Source organism: Rhinopithecus roxellana, chromosome 4 (assembly GCF_007565055.1).
Source record: "Rhinopithecus roxellana isolate Shanxi Qingling chromosome 4, ASM756505v1, whole genome shotgun sequence".
Classification (NCBI taxonomy): domain Eukaryota; kingdom Metazoa; phylum Chordata; class Mammalia; order Primates; family Cercopithecidae; genus Rhinopithecus; species Rhinopithecus roxellana.
This window is the reverse complement of record NC_044552.1, coordinates 151,950,584-151,966,507: the sequence shown is the minus strand read 5'-3', so window position 1 is coordinate 151,966,507 and position 15,924 is coordinate 151,950,584.

Sequence of the window (15,924 nt, the reverse complement as noted above, 5' to 3'; positions counted from 1 at the left end):
TATAATGTTAGATGTGGGTTTTTAAATAAATGTCCATTATCAGATTTTTAAAAATCAACAAAATAAAGATATAGAATATTCACAAATATTTAGAAACTAGTAACAGTCTTCTAAGTAGCGCATGTGTAAAAGGAGAAATCACAGAAAAATTGAGAAATATTTTGGACCAAATGATAAAAACACACATACCAAAATTTGTTGTATGCAGCTAAAACTGACTTTAGAGGAAAAATGTATAATATTAAATGCTTCTGTTAGGAAAAAAGAGAGTTTTAAAGTCAATGATGTGAACTTCCTTTTTAATAACCTAGAGAAAGAATACTACGTTAAACTCAAAGTAGAGAAAAGAAACAATAAAAGTAAAAGTAGAATCATTGAAATAGAAAGCATAAAAGGGGCCGGGCGCGGTGGCTCACGCCTGTAATCCCAGCACTTTGGGAGGCCGAGACGGGCGGATCACGAGGTCAGGAGATCGAGACCATCCTGGCTAACACGGTGAAACCCCGTCTCTACTAAAAAAAAAATACAAAAACTAGCCGGGCGAGGTGGCGGGCGCCTGTGGTCCCAGCTACTCGGGAGGCTGAGGCAGGAGAATGGCGTAAACCCGGGAGGCGGAGCTTGCAGTGAGCTGAGATCCGGCCACTGCACTCCAGCCCCGGCGACAGAGTGAGACTCCGCCTCAAAAAAAAAAAAAAAAAAAAAAAAAAAAAAAGAAAGCATAAAAGGGAGAAAATTAATAAAAGCAAATTATGGTTCCTTGAAAAATCAATTAAAATTGATAAACCTCTGACTGGATGGATAAAACAATGAGAGGGAACACTCAAATTTGTAAGAGTAGGAATCAAGAAGCAACATCACCAGAGTCCCTATAGACAATAAAAAGAATAAGAGATTTTATAGAAAATCTAATGTTTCTAAATTCAATAACTTAGATAATGAACAAATTCTTTAAAAGATATTAGTTACCAAAAGTGATAGCAGAAGAAACAGAAAATCCAGATATCTTCATATTTATTTAGAAAAATAAAATATTAATTAAAAACTTTCCCACAAAACAAACCTCCAGGACCAAATGGCTTTACTGGTAAATTTTATAAAACATTTTGTGGGAGAAGCATACCTTAATAACAAAAATTGACAAATATATTACCAAAAAAAAACAAGCCATATCTACCTTCCTTAGGAATTTAGTAACCAAAATCCCCATGAAAATGTTAGCAAACAAACTCCAGTAGTATATAAGAAGTCTACTACACAATGACCAAGTGGGGTTTATCCAAGGAATGCAAGGTTGGATTAACATTTGAAACCAATTCATATAATGCACCACATTAACAGAATAAAAGAGAAAAGACGATATGATCATCTTAGTGGTTGTGGAAAGAGCGTTTGATAAACTTCAACATGCCTTTGTAATAATAATTCTCAGAAAAAAATAGGAATAGAAAGGAATGTCCTCAACCTAGAAGATCTAATCACAGACATCATATGAAATGGTGATATATTACATTCCATTTTCCTAAGATTGGAAAAAGGCACTGACTGATGTCTACTGTCACCATTTCTACTTAAGACTTTAGCAGAGGTCTTAACACCTGACATAGAACCAGAATATTATATAAAAGGCAAACAGATCGGCAAAGAAGCAAAACTCTCAGAATTCACAAGTGATCTGTATGTTTGTACAGAAAACCCCAAAACTACTAGAATAAGTGGTCTTCAGGGTCACAACATGCAAGATCAATATACAAAAATAACTGTATTTCTACATAACAACAATTGAAAAGTGAAATTACAACAGTAAATTTTAAATAATACCCCCAAAAGAAAATCAGGTTTCTAGAAATATATTTCAAAAGGACATGCAAGACCTCTGTGCTGGAAACTATAAAACCCCACTGAGGGAAACTAAACAAGATCTAAATAAGCTGAAAAAAATAGTACATGTTTCTGGACTGGAAGACACAAGATTGTCATCATGGCATTAACCTAAAATGGTCTATAAATTTAATGCAAACCCCAGCAGAACTGCAGTAGGATAGCAGGGGTTTTTGTTTTTGTTTTTGTTTTAGTATCAGACAAACTGATTCTAAAATGTATATGGAAATGCAAAAACAAATCTAAAAGAGCCATATAATTTTTGACAACGAAAAACAAGTTTAGAGAACTTGCACTCCTTGGATTTAGGAATGATTATAAATTTACAGTAATTAAGACAGTGAAATATTGGCATAAGGATAGGAAAATAGATCAGTGGAACAGAATAAAGAGTCAAGAGTAAAGCACACATGTATGGGCAATTAACTTTCAACTAGTGTGAAAAGGAACCTCTTTTTTAAACTATAGTTGGTGTTGTTTAACCTCATGAACTTTAAAAAAAGAATAAAACTATAGTTGGAAAAGCTAGATATCACCAGGGAAAAAGAGATAATGCCAGACCCCATCTCCTTCCATAGCCAGAAAATAACACGTGGCAGGTTGTAGGCCTGAGCAAAAAACTGAGAGCAGCAGAACTTCTGCAGTAATATATCCGAGAAGCCTGGGCAACATGGCGAGACCCTGTCTCTACAAAAATACAAAAATTGGCCAGGTGTGGTGGTGCACGCCTGTAGTCCCAGAGACTCGGGAGGTTGAGGTGAGAGGATCAATTGAGCCTAGGAGGTTGAGGCTGCAGTGAGCCAAGATCGCACTACTGCACACCAGCCGAGGCAACAGAGTGAGATCCTTGCAGAAAGAAAGGAAGAAAAGGAGGAAGGAAAGGAGAGAAGGAAGGAAGGAAGGAAGGAAGGAAGGAAGGAAGGAAGGAAGGAGGGAAGGAGGGAGGGAGGGAGGGAAAGAGGGAGGGAAGGGAAGAGAAGGGAAGGAAGGGAGGATGAAGGGAGGGAGGAAGGGAGGGGAGAAAGAGAGAGAGAACAAAAGAAAAGAAAGAAAGCAGAGGAGAATAACTTCACAATTTTTCAATTCAGCAGAGATCTCTTAGGACATGAAAAACACTATTTATAAAAGGAAAACAAATTGATAAACTAGACTTTAAAATTTCTATTCAGAACGTCTACCACTAAGAAAATAAATAGGTAGGCCGGGCGCGGTGGCTCAAGCCTGTAATCCCAGCACTTTGGGAGGCCGAGATGGGTGGATCGCGAGGTCAGGAGATCGAGACCATCCTGGCTAACACGGCGAAACCCCGTCTCTACTAAAAAATACAAAAAACTAGCCGGGCGAGTTGGCGGGTGCCTGTAGTCCCAGCTACTTGGGAGGCTGAGGCAGGAGAATGGCGTAAACCCGGGAGGCGGAGCTTGCAGTGAGCTGAGATCCGGCCACTGCACTCCAGCCTGGGCGACAGAGCGAGACTCCGTCTCAAAAAAAAAAAAAAAAAAAAAAAAAAAAAAAAAGAAAATAAATAGGTAAATCACAGATTAGGGAAAATCTCCACAGCACGTGTATCTGGCAATGAACTCATTCAGCATATGTAGAGACTTCTGACAAGTTGGCAATGATGAAACAATTAGACAATGGAAAAACAAATAACCCAATTTAAAAATAAGCAAAAGACTTGGACACCACAGATAAAAACATATGAATGGGTAATAAGCATATTTAAAAGGTGCTCAACATCAGGCAAATGCATGTTAAAACAACCATGAGATATCATTTCACATTCACTAAAATTACTAGAATCAAAAATGATGACAACACCATGTATTGGCAAGGAAGTGGGACAATTAGAACGCGAACACATTGCTGGTGGAAATTTAAAATGGTACAGTTAACCTGGGGAAACTGTTCAACAATTTCTTATCAAGTTGAATATTCACCAACTCTATGATTGAGCAATTTTCTCTCTAGCTATATACTCAGGAAAAACGAAAATATGTTCATAAAAGGATGTGTACAAGAATATGCATCACAGTTTTATTTTTAATGGATAAAAACTGAAAACAATGCTGTGGCCCAAAAAGAGATCAGATAGACAATGGGATGTATTTAGTAATTAAAAAAAAGAAGAAGAAACTAACTAACTAGAACAGGACATTTGTGGAATGGTTGGCAAAATTTGAATAAGGTTTGTAGATTATTTACTAGACACCAGTAGTATTGTTTCTGGTTTTGATAAGTTTACTATGGTTATGTGCAATGTTAACTTATAGATCTTTTATCTATTATTTTTGCAACATTTTATAAACCTGAAATTATTTCAAAGTAAGAATAAATAAACAGATATATAACAGTTAAACAAATTAAAAACTCAAGAGTACAAATTTATGATTCCAGTTGTGTTAAATTCGTCCATAATGATAAAAGTTAGAAAGTGGTTTTTTGGTGGAGGGAGTTGGAGAGTTGATTGGAGGGGATGTGAGGGAATTTCATGATGATGGAAATATTTTCTACCTTGTTTTGAGTGATTGTTACAGAGGTGGATATAATGTTAAAATGCATTAAGAACACTAAAAGCCAGTGCATTTTATTAGATGTTAATTATATCTCAATAATGATAATAATAAGACAACAAAAATAATGCACCAAGGAAAATATCAAAATTGGGGCCAATTATTTTGAATGAAGAAAAAGTGATGATTAAAAGATAAACTCTAAAAAACAAGAGCATAAAGCAGAGATAGGAGAACTATGAGAAAAGATGGGTTGAGAACAGAAGACAAGGGAACACTATTTATGAGTTAGGAAAGGAAGCGTAAGAAATAAACACAGAATAGTTCCTTAGAGGTGCTGAGCCCCAAGCTGAGGAGCATGTTCTCCTCTTCCAATCCCACTTCAAAACTGCTTTCTTTCAGTTTTACAAGAGAAAGGCTAACAGTTCACCCATCAAGACATTGACCTAAGGTTTAAAAACCTCGGGCGTTGTATGAAAAGGACAATTTAAAAATTCTCTTAAGTAAAAAGTAAAAACCTCAATATTCCCACTGATCACCACCACTAGTAAATCTTATCAGGGCTAAGATTTCAAATAAAATTTTACTTGTAAACTTTTTAAATTGTTTACTGAATTTTGTATTATATTTATGCTATATTGAAAAGTTGTGTACTAATTATATCATGATACCTCAGTCCAGAAGAAAACGTTTAACATCTTATATTTAAAGGAAAGTAAACAGAAAAAAAATGGAATATATTGTATGGATGAATGGGTAAATAGATACATAGAGGGCAACGTGTGTGTGTGTGTGTGTGTGTGTGTGTGTGTGTGTGTGTGTATGTATGTGTGTCTAGAAATATGATAAAAAGATCAATAAAAAAGTTTTAGGTGGGGTGCAGTGGCTCACACTTGTAATCCCAGCACTTTAGGAGGCCAAGGTGGAAAAATCATCTGAGATTGGGAGTTCGAGACCAGCCTGACCAACATGGAGAAACCCCATCTCTAGGAAAAATACAAAATTAGCCAGGCATGGTGGCGCATGCCTGTAATCCCAGCTACTCAGGAGGCTGAGACAGGAGAATCACTTGAACCCAGGAAGGGGAGGTTGTGGTGAGGCAAGATCGTGCCATTGCACTCTAGCCTGGGCAACAAGAATGAAACTCCATCTCAAAAAAAAAAGTTTTAATATTCATGGCATATTACATTAGAATATGCTTTTGTAGGCCAAGTGAAATGAACATAAAAATTCAAAGAGAAAAACTTAAAATCCCTGCTGAGAGGACCCACAGACACCCTGAAGGAAGCAGATTGCTCCTGAAGAACCCAGGCGACACCCCAAATACCGTGCTGGTATCCATAGCTGAGAAACCAACAGATGGTTCACATCACAGGACTCTGTGCAGACAACCCCCAGCACCAACCCGGAACCTGGTAGACTTGCTGGGTGGCTAAATCCAGAAGAGAGAAAAGAATAACTATAGCTCGGCTCTCAGGAAGCCACATCCATAGGAAAAATGGGAGAGAACTACATCAAGGGAACACCCCATGGGACAAAAGAATCTGAACAACAGCCTTCAGACCTAGACCTTCCCTCTGACAGAGCCTACCCAAATGAGAAGGAACCAGAAAACCAACTCTGGTAATATGACAAAACAAGGCTCTTTAACACCCCCAAAAAAATCACACTAGGTCACCAGCAATGGACCCAAACCAGGAAGAAATCTCTGATTTACCTGAAAAATAATTCAGAAGGTTAGTTACTAAGCTAATCAGGGAGCCACCAGAGAAAGGCAAAGCCCAATGTAAGAAAACCCAAAATGTTGCAATAAGTGAAGGAAGAGTCAAGGAAATAGATAGCATAAATAAAAAAAAAAATCAAAACTTCAGGAAACAATGGACACCCTTATAGAAATGCAAAATGCTCTGGAAAGTCTCAGCAATGTAATTGAACAAGTAAAAGAAAGAAATTCAGAGCTCAAAGACAAGCTCTTTGAATTAACCCAATACAATCAAGACAAAGAAAAAAGAATGAGAAAATATGAACAAAGTTCCAAGAAGTCTGGGATTATGTTAAATGACCAAACCTAAGAATAATCAGTATTCTTGAGGAAAGAAAGATTTATAAAAGTTTGGAAAACATATTTGGGGGAGTAATCAAGGAAAACTTCCCCAGCCTTGCTAGAGACCTAGACATCCAAACACAAGAAGCACAAAGAACACCTGGAAAATTCATCACAAAAAAAAAGATCATTGCCTAGGCACATTGTCATCAGGTTCTCTAAAGTTAAGAAAAACGAAAGAATTTTAAGAGCTGTAAGACTAAAGCATCAGGTAACCTGTAAAGGAAAACCTATCAGATTAACAGCGGATTTCTCAGTAGAAACACTACAAGCTAGAAGGGATTGAGGCCCTATCTTCAGCCTCCTTAAACAAAACAATTGGCAGCCAAGAATTTTGTATCCAGTGAAAGTAAGCTTTGCATGTGAAGGAAAGATACAGTCTTTTTCAGACAAACAAATGCTGAGAGAATTCACCACTACCAAGCCACCACTACAAGAACTGCTGAAAGGAGCACTAAATCTTGAAACAAATCCTAGAAACATCATCAAAACAGAATCTATTTAAAACATAAATCTCACAGGACCTATAAAATAAAAATACAATTTAAAAAGCAAAAACAAAAAACCAAGGTATACAGGCAACAAATAGCAGGATGAATGGAATGGTACCTCACACCTCAATACTAACATTGAATGTAAACGGCATAAATGCTCCACTTAAAAGATATAGAATTGGCCGGGCGCGGTGGCTCAAGCCTGTAATCCCAGCACTTTGGGAGGCCGAGACGGGCGGATCACGAGGTCAGGAGATCAAGACCATCCTGGCTAACACGGTGAAACCCCGTCTCTACTAAAAATACAAAAACTAGCCAGGCGAGGTGGCAGGCGCCTGTAATCCCAGCTACTCGGGAGGCTGAGGCAGGAGAATGGCGTAAACCCGGGAGGCGGAGCTTGCAGTGAGCTGAAATGAGCTGAGATCCGGCCACTGCACTCCAGTCCAGGCGACAGAGTGAGACTCCGCCTCAAAAAAAAAAAAAAAAAAAAAAAAAAAAAAGATATAGAATTGCAGAAATGGATGAGAATTCACCAACCAACCATCTGCTGCCTTCAACAGACTCACCTAACATGTAAGGACTCTCGCAAATTTAAGATAAAGGGGTGAAAAAAGACATTTTAAGCAAATGGACACCAAAAGTAAGCAGGAGTAGCTATCCTCATATCAGACATAACAAACTTTAATTTAAAGCAACAGCAGTTTAAAAAGACAAAAAGGGACATTATATGATAAAAGGCCTTGTCCAACAGGAAAATATCAAAATCCTAAATAGATATGCACCAAACACTGGAGCTCCCAAATTTATAAAACAATTACTAATAGACCTAAGAAATTAGATAGACAGCAACACAATAATAGTGGGAGACTTCATTACTCCACTGACAGAACTAAACACGTCATCAAGATGAAAAGGCAACAAAGAAACAATGGATTCAAACTATACCCTGGAACAAATGGATTTAACAGATATATACAGAACATTCCATCCATCAACCACAGAATATACATTCTATACAACAGTACATGGAACTTTCTTCAAGATAGACCATATAATAAGGCCACAAAATGAACCTCAATGAATTTAAGAAAATTGAAATTATATCAAGCACTCTCTCAGATCATAGCGGAATAAAACTGGAAATCAACTCCAAAAGGAACCTTCAAACCCCTGCAAATACATGGAAATTAAATAACCTGCTCCTGAATGATCATTGGGTCAAAAATGAAATTAAGATGGAAATTAAAAAATTATTTGAATTGAATGATAATAGTGACACAACCTATCAAAACTTCTGGGATACAGCAAAGATGGTGCTAAGAGGAAAGTTCATAGCCCTAAATGCCTACATCAAAAAGTCTGAAAGAGCACAAACAGACAATCTAAGGTCACACCTCAAGGAACTAGAGAAAGAAGAACAAACCAAACCCAAACCCAGCAGAAGAAAGGAAATAACCAAGATCAGAGCAGAACTAGATGAAATTGAAACAAAAAAATACAAAAGATTAATGATACAGAAAGCTAGTTCTTCAAAAAGATAAATAAAATTGATAGGCCGTTAGCAAGATTAACCAAGAAAAGATAGAAAATCCAAATAGGCTCAATAAGAAATGATACTATAACTGACACCACAGAAATACAAAAGATCACCCAAGGCTACTATGAACACCTTTATGTGCATAAACTAGAAAACTTGGATGAGATGGATAAATTCCTGAAAGATATAACACTCCTAGTTTAAATCAGGAAGAATTAGATGTCCTCAACAGACCAAAAACAAGGAGCGAGATTGAAGTGGTAATTTAAAACTTACCAACCAAGAAATGTCCAGGGGTCAGGTGCAGTGGCTCATGCCTATAATCTCAGCACTTTGGGAGGCAGAGGTGGGTGGATCACTTGAGGTTAGGAGTTCGAGACCACCCTTGCCAACATAGTGAAACTGCGTCTCTACTAAAAATACAAAAATCAGCTGGGTGTGGTGGCATGTGCCTCTAATCTCAGCTACTCAGGAGACTGAGGCATGAGAATCACTTGAACCTGGAAGGCAGAGGTTGCAGTGACCATGATCCCATCGCTGCACTCCAGCCTAGGTGACAGACCTTGTCTCAAAAAGAAAAAAAAGGAAAGAAACAAAAAATGTCCAGGAACATGTGGATTCACAGAAGAATTCTACCAGACATTCAAATAATTGGTACCAATCCTATTGATACTATTCCACAAGATAAAGAGGGAACCCTCCCGAAATCATTCAATGAAGCCAGTATCACCCTAATACTAAAACCAGGAAAGGACATAACCAGAAAGAAACTACAAACCAATATCTCTGATTAACAAAATACTGGCTGACTGAATCCAACAGCATATCAAAAAGATACTCCACCATGATCAAGTGGGCTTCATACCAGGGATGCAGGGATAGTTTAACATATGCAAATCAATCAATGTGATACATCACATAAACAGAATTAAAAACAAAAATCACATGACCATCTCAATAGATGCAGAAAAAGCATTCGACAAAATCCAGCATCCTTTATGATTAAAACTCTCAGCAAAATCGGCATACAAGGGACATACCTCAATGTAATAAAAACTATCTATGACAAACCCACAGCCAACATAATACTGAATGGGGAAAAGTTGAAAGCATTCCCTCTGAGAACTGGAACAAGACAAGGATGCCCACTCTTGCCTCTCCTCTTCAACATAGTACTGGAAGTCCTGGCTGGAGCAATCAGACAAGAGAAAGAAATACAGGGCATCCAAATCGGTAAAGAGGAAGTCAAACTGTGGCTGTTTGCTGATGATATGATCATTTACCTAGAAAACCCTAAAGACTCCTCCAGAAAGCTCCTAAAACCGATAAAAGAATTCCCACTACTGGGTATCTACCCAGAGAAAAAGAAGTCATTGTACAAAAAAGATACTTGCACACGCATATTTATAGCAGCACAATTCACAATTGCAAAAACGTGGAACCAACCCAAATGCCCATCAAGCAACAAGTGGATAAAGAAACTGTGGTATATGTATATATACCATCATATATATATATATATGATGGAATACTACTCAGCCATTAAAAAGGAATGAGTTAACGGCATTCACAGAGAAATGGATAGAATTGGAGACTATCATTCTAAGGAATGGAAAACCAAACATTGTATGTTCTCAGTCATAAGTGGGAACTAAGCTATGAGGATGCAAAGGCATAAGAATGATACAATGGACTCTGGGGACACCAGGGAAGCTGTAGGAGGGGAGTGAGGGATAAAAGACTACAAATAGGGTGCAGTGTGTACTTCTCGGGTGACAGATGCACCAAAATCTCACAAATCAATGCTAAAGAACTTGCGTAACCAAATACCACCTGTACCCCAATAAACTATGGAAATAAAAAAATAAAAATTAAATCCCTAATTATTTTAGCTCTATGTATGCTAATGAATGAATATTAAGTATGAATGTTTTTGATATCAAGATTCCACTGGGTACATTTGAAGGCAATTTTTTTCTTTTTTTTTTTTTTTTTTTTGTGAGACAGTCTCACTCTGTCACCCAGGCTGCAGTGCAGTGGCGTGATCTCGGCTCACTGCAACTTCCACCTCCTGGTTTCAAGCAATTCTCCCGCCTCAGCCTCCTGAGTAGCTAGGACTACAGGCCCATGCCTCCGTGCCCGGCTAATTTCTTTTGTATTTTAGTAGAGACAGGGTTTCACTGTGTTGCCCAGGCTGGTCTCAAACTCCTGAGCTCAGGCAATCTGCCTGCCTTGGCCTCCCAAAGTGCTGGAATTACAGGTGTGAACCACCATGCCCAGTCTGAAGGCATTTTATAACCTCTTTATTTTAAAATGTTAGTACTTAGGTATCTGAGGAAATTGCAACCTTTACAACTATAAAAACTTATTATCAAAGCCTTACCAGCCAATTTAACAAATGTCCAAGAAAGCATAAAGTTTTAAAAAATTATTTGAAGGGGCAGGCAAGCAGAAATTCACATCAGCCCTAGGTCTACAGGATCATCGTACCTCACGTAAAAGGTCGCGGTAGCCTCCTGACTCCGTCCCCTGCTACTGCTCCCCTACAACAAGACATTCTTAAACAACAGACTGTTTTGCGGTGGAGGGGAAGGCAAGTCCAACTCATCTCCTCTGGAACATGGTGTTAGTGCATGCAGTGCAAAATGCAAACGCTTCACAAGCCTGCGAGTGTGCACAGGACCACTCTCTCTTCACCCCCCACTTCTCCGCCATCTCCCCCTTTTTACTCTCGACGTTCTGTCCTTGCGGGCCTTCGGACTCCTTGAGTACAACAAGCAATTCCTCCTTTTGAAGTCCTTCTGTGTGCAGTTCATGCCCTGGAGATGCTTGCACAGGTCTTCAGGTTTCTGGCTCTTTCTGACCTTCATGTTTTGGCTTCAAGGTCAACTCCCCAGGAAAGCATTTCCTGACAACATTCATTCAAGTGCTCCCCATCCAAGTTGCCCTTTTTCCCAAGACACTGCTTATTTTGGGGGTAACATTTATCATCATCAGAATGTATATCCTTTTAAAAACTTTTTTCCGTTGAGTGTGGGTTACCTCCACTAGAGAGCAAGTGCCAAGACGACGCAATGAGGTTTCACCCATCCCTGTTCCTCACCACCGCACATCTAATGCCAAGCCAAGTGCATAATGAGTGTTCAGTACACGCTCGTGAAAGGGAGGGAGGGAGGGACGGACAGTGACAGCAGCAGCACCTGAAGGTTTGGGCAGTGAATGCATGTGCAGCTGGTGCTCTGCAGGGCCTACATGCTGCTCTCATGCCTCCATTCTCCATTCAGACCTACAGCATTTTGCATCTGCCACATGACATCACCACTCGTCACCCTCACCCCCACCACCTGCCTCTTCCTCCAGCCACCACCTCCCACCTGGCATCCAGTCCTGGGTTTTGTAAGGCTAGGCTAAGCCATTTGTCCTCTGTTACCTGGTGTGCTGGCTGCCCCTCGAGAGTTTACCAGCTCACGGAGATCTTCTTCCTCTTAGAATTGCAGAGCTACGGCTGTACCTATTCGGACCCTCCATGGTGAGATCAGGAAGTGCACCTGAGTGTGGGCTCTGCACTCAGCCTGCTCCACTGACGAGTGTACCCAGGACCTTGCACAGGACAGCTCACTTCTCCACACCTCCAGTTTCTTTTCCATAGAAATAGGATAGGTTTCTGAGGAGGTTGAATTCACATATGTAAGGCAGTTAGAACAGTGACACACAAATAATAAGTACCCGAAATGGTAACTGGTTTTATGTCCCAGGAATTTAACCTGGCATTCAGATCAACCAGTTTGTTTCTGCAGGTGACTAGAACCAAAGTGGCACACGTTTGGGCTCTGGGACGTGAGCACCTTCTATCATGGAGATTCTTCTTGGGATTTATTGGAGGGAAATGTTGGGACCTTTACGATGCCTTGGAATTGTCCAGTTGTCCTTTTGCAACGGCAGCACCATCTGCTCATAGTATTCTTTGGGAAACTCAGTTTTCAGGTACAGGTGTTGCCGTGCACTTTCCAGGTGAGCTTTCATCAGTTGACTCATCTAGTGGTTAATATTAAGTGTCCACTTGATTGGATTGAAGGATGCAAAGTATTGTTCCTGGGTGTGTCTGTGAGGGTGTTGCCAAAGGAGATTAACATTTGAGCCAGTGGACTGGGTGAGGCAGACCCACCCTCAATCTAGGTGGGCATCATATCTAATCAGCTGCCAACATAAAAACAGGAATGGAAAGAGCAGACTGGCTGAGTCTCTGGTCTTCATCTTTCTCCCATACTGGATGCTTCCTGCCCTTGAACATCAGACCCCAAGTTCTTCAGCTTTTAGACTGTTGGACCTATACCAGTGGTGTGCCAGGGGCTCTTGGACCTTTGGCCACAGACTGAAGGCTGCACTGTCGGCTTCCCTACTTCTGAGGTTTTGGGACTCGGACTGGCTTCCTTGCTTCTCAGCTTGATGGTCTATTGTGGGACTTCACCTTGTGATGGTATGAGTCAATTCTCCTTAATAAACTCCCTTTCAGATATACATCTATCCTATTCATCCTGTCCCTCCAGGGAGCCCTAACTAATACAACTCCAAACAAGGTTCACATTGCTTTTGCCTAACTGAATCCTTTCCTCACTTGGTTTTGTGTACACATTTTCTTAGCATGTGTTGTTAATACAGGTTGAGCTAGAAAATATTTGTTACTTTTTCTTCTCCAACTTTTATTTTCTCATTCCAGTGATCAGCTGGCTCTCCACTGCTAGTACATTCCATTGCTTACTTGTTTTTTATTAGTTATGTTGCTGCCCTGAGAATCAAAATTGGTCACAATCCATTTTCACTCCCAGTGTAAGTGAAATCTTCTTCTGTGTCTTCCTAGGTCACCCAATAGCGTCTGCTCTGTTTTAGCTCAGTATGGAGCTCACCCAGCCTTCTGCTCTTGGTAGCAACTGCCCTTTGCAATCTGACATTGCCTTTATGCCCAGAGAAGTTGGTAATTTGAACATCCTTTCTTTGAATTCATGAAGATACTTTTACTTCTATAGTTTAGTTTTGTTTTGTTTTTTGAGACAGAGTCTCGCTCTGTCTCCCAGGCTGGAGTGCAGTGGCACCATCTCGGTTCACTGCAACCTCCGCCTCCCAGATTCAAGCGATTCTTTTGCCTCAGCCCCCTGAGTAGCTGGGACTACAGGTGCACACCACCACTCCCAGCTAATTTTTGTATTTTTAGTAGAGGCAGGGTTTCACCATGTTGGCCAGAATGGTCTCGATCTCCTAACCTCGTGATCCACCCACCTTGGCCTCCCAAAGTGCTGGGATTACAGGCATGAGCCACTGCACCCAGCCTACTTCTTTAGTTTTAAATAATGCTTTGTAGATTCATAACGTGTCTGTAGATTTCTGGCTTTCCAGCATGGTGGCATCTTTACTAGGTATTGAATCCGACATTCAAAGGCCAGCACATTTTCAAGAATTTCAGAGTGTTTTCTTCAAGTCCTATGCCTTGCATCCAAAGACAAGCTCAACCACAGAGTCATCAGAATCATGTTTAATTTCTGAATCTCTCATAGCTTTTTTGTTTATTCTATGTTTTGTTAATATTCTAACCTTTAACATCAGGTGGTGTCAAGCTCAATGGCTCTTCTCTATTTTGAAGCCATCTTCTGGAGTTTCTAATAGAACATAGAATTGAAGGTAGGGCCGTTTCCAACATTATGAAATCCTCTTCAAACACTTTCATTCTCACAATGTCTGCTTCTGTGTTCTCTGGTGGCCTTTTCTTCCTCCGGTATGATACAATCTTCTTTTTCTTTGTCCACTGCTGATTAAAGTTTCTGGTGAATTATTGAAAAGATGTACCTTCTTTTTTTAACAAAACAGTAGCTCTTTTTTATTCACTTTGATTTGGATCATTGGAAATATTCAACAGTAAATAAAACAGAGAAGGGGCTGAGGAAAGTGGGATCTTGCTAACGTCATTCAAATGCATCCTGATCAATGCCCAGCTGCGGGACAACATGGACAGTGGCGAACAGGAATAGAAAGCAAATTCTAAAACACCTGCAGCCCGACACACAAGACCTCATGGAAGAGAAAGTGCTCAAGAAACCTTGGCTTTGAAGGGGATTCCATGAAGGGAGGTAATTTTGCAGAAGGAAGGAAATGAACGCATGATCACCCTAATAGGCAGTGGCAGGAAGGTCCTGATGCAGGCTAGTGTTAAAGCTGACATCCCACAGTTCAGGATGTACAGATGCACCTTCTTACTAAATAGATTTTCCAGCATTTTTCATTTGGCCTAGCAGTAGCCAATGAGACAAATCGCTCCACTGAAAAGTGCTTCTTCTGAGCAAAACAGATATATTTTCTAACAGTGTCCAGCTCCTGACCAGAACCTGGCATCATCTCTGCTAAATCTGGGTGACCAAGGAGAACAAAGCCAGTCTGAGACCTGGCCAGTAATACTCACCTGGTGCTCCCTCTTGCATAACCTCAACTTTGATCTGTGATAGGTAATGGTTCTCTCTTTGGAGGAAATGTTGAGATTCAAAGTACTTCTTGCATTGGGGTGAGGAGCGGCAGCTCCAGCTCCTGCCCCTCTCCTCCCTTCACACCCACTTTCATCACAAGCTCAGCTGAGACAATGTTGAGAATTGAGAAAACTACTGTTTCCATTTGGGGGTAGATGCTTGCTGCGCACACCCTAACATAGGTAGCTCAGAAAACACCCAATGGGTGATGGGACTCTCAGGCTGCATGGTTGCCTGGGTGGGCAGTTGTGGGATCATGACCTCACGATTTTTAGGAGACTTTAGTCCAGCTGGAAGGATTTTCTGTAAACCACCAAAATACATTACAGGTCTTGCAAAGGTAGTTTCAGTCTCAATCTTTATTTTTAATTTATCCTGAAACCACATCATTCTGGCAGTACTCTAGATTTGATCTTTGTCCCCTGTCTATACAGACTGGGGATGAGAAATTGTTTTGTTTTCCCAACAGGTTCTGGAATCTCTAAATTCCCTCTCAATATTGTCTGTAAACTGGTCACTTCCTCCCTGAGCTCATGTCTATCTTGTAGGTCTTTGCCCTATGCAACTGAGCGGAGCCTGGTTGAGCTCGCAGTGCTCTGGTCGGAGCACCTCGACCAAGTCGGCAAGTTCATGACGTACATTTCCCCTCTCCTCCCGGTTATTGCAGGTAAACAGCTTTCCCAGCACTTTGTACTGGTTAATATGGGTGGCCATTGTCTCAGATTTCAACCAATTCCCTTGCCTCACATCAGATATCTCAAAGCCAATGGCACTTGTTTTCAGTTGTGGCTACGTTCTTGCTCCACTTTTAGGTACCAATTTCTATAACAGTTTGCTTTTGCTGCGTAACAAACCTGCTTGACCTGCTTTGCTCCTGGCTGCATTCTGTGCC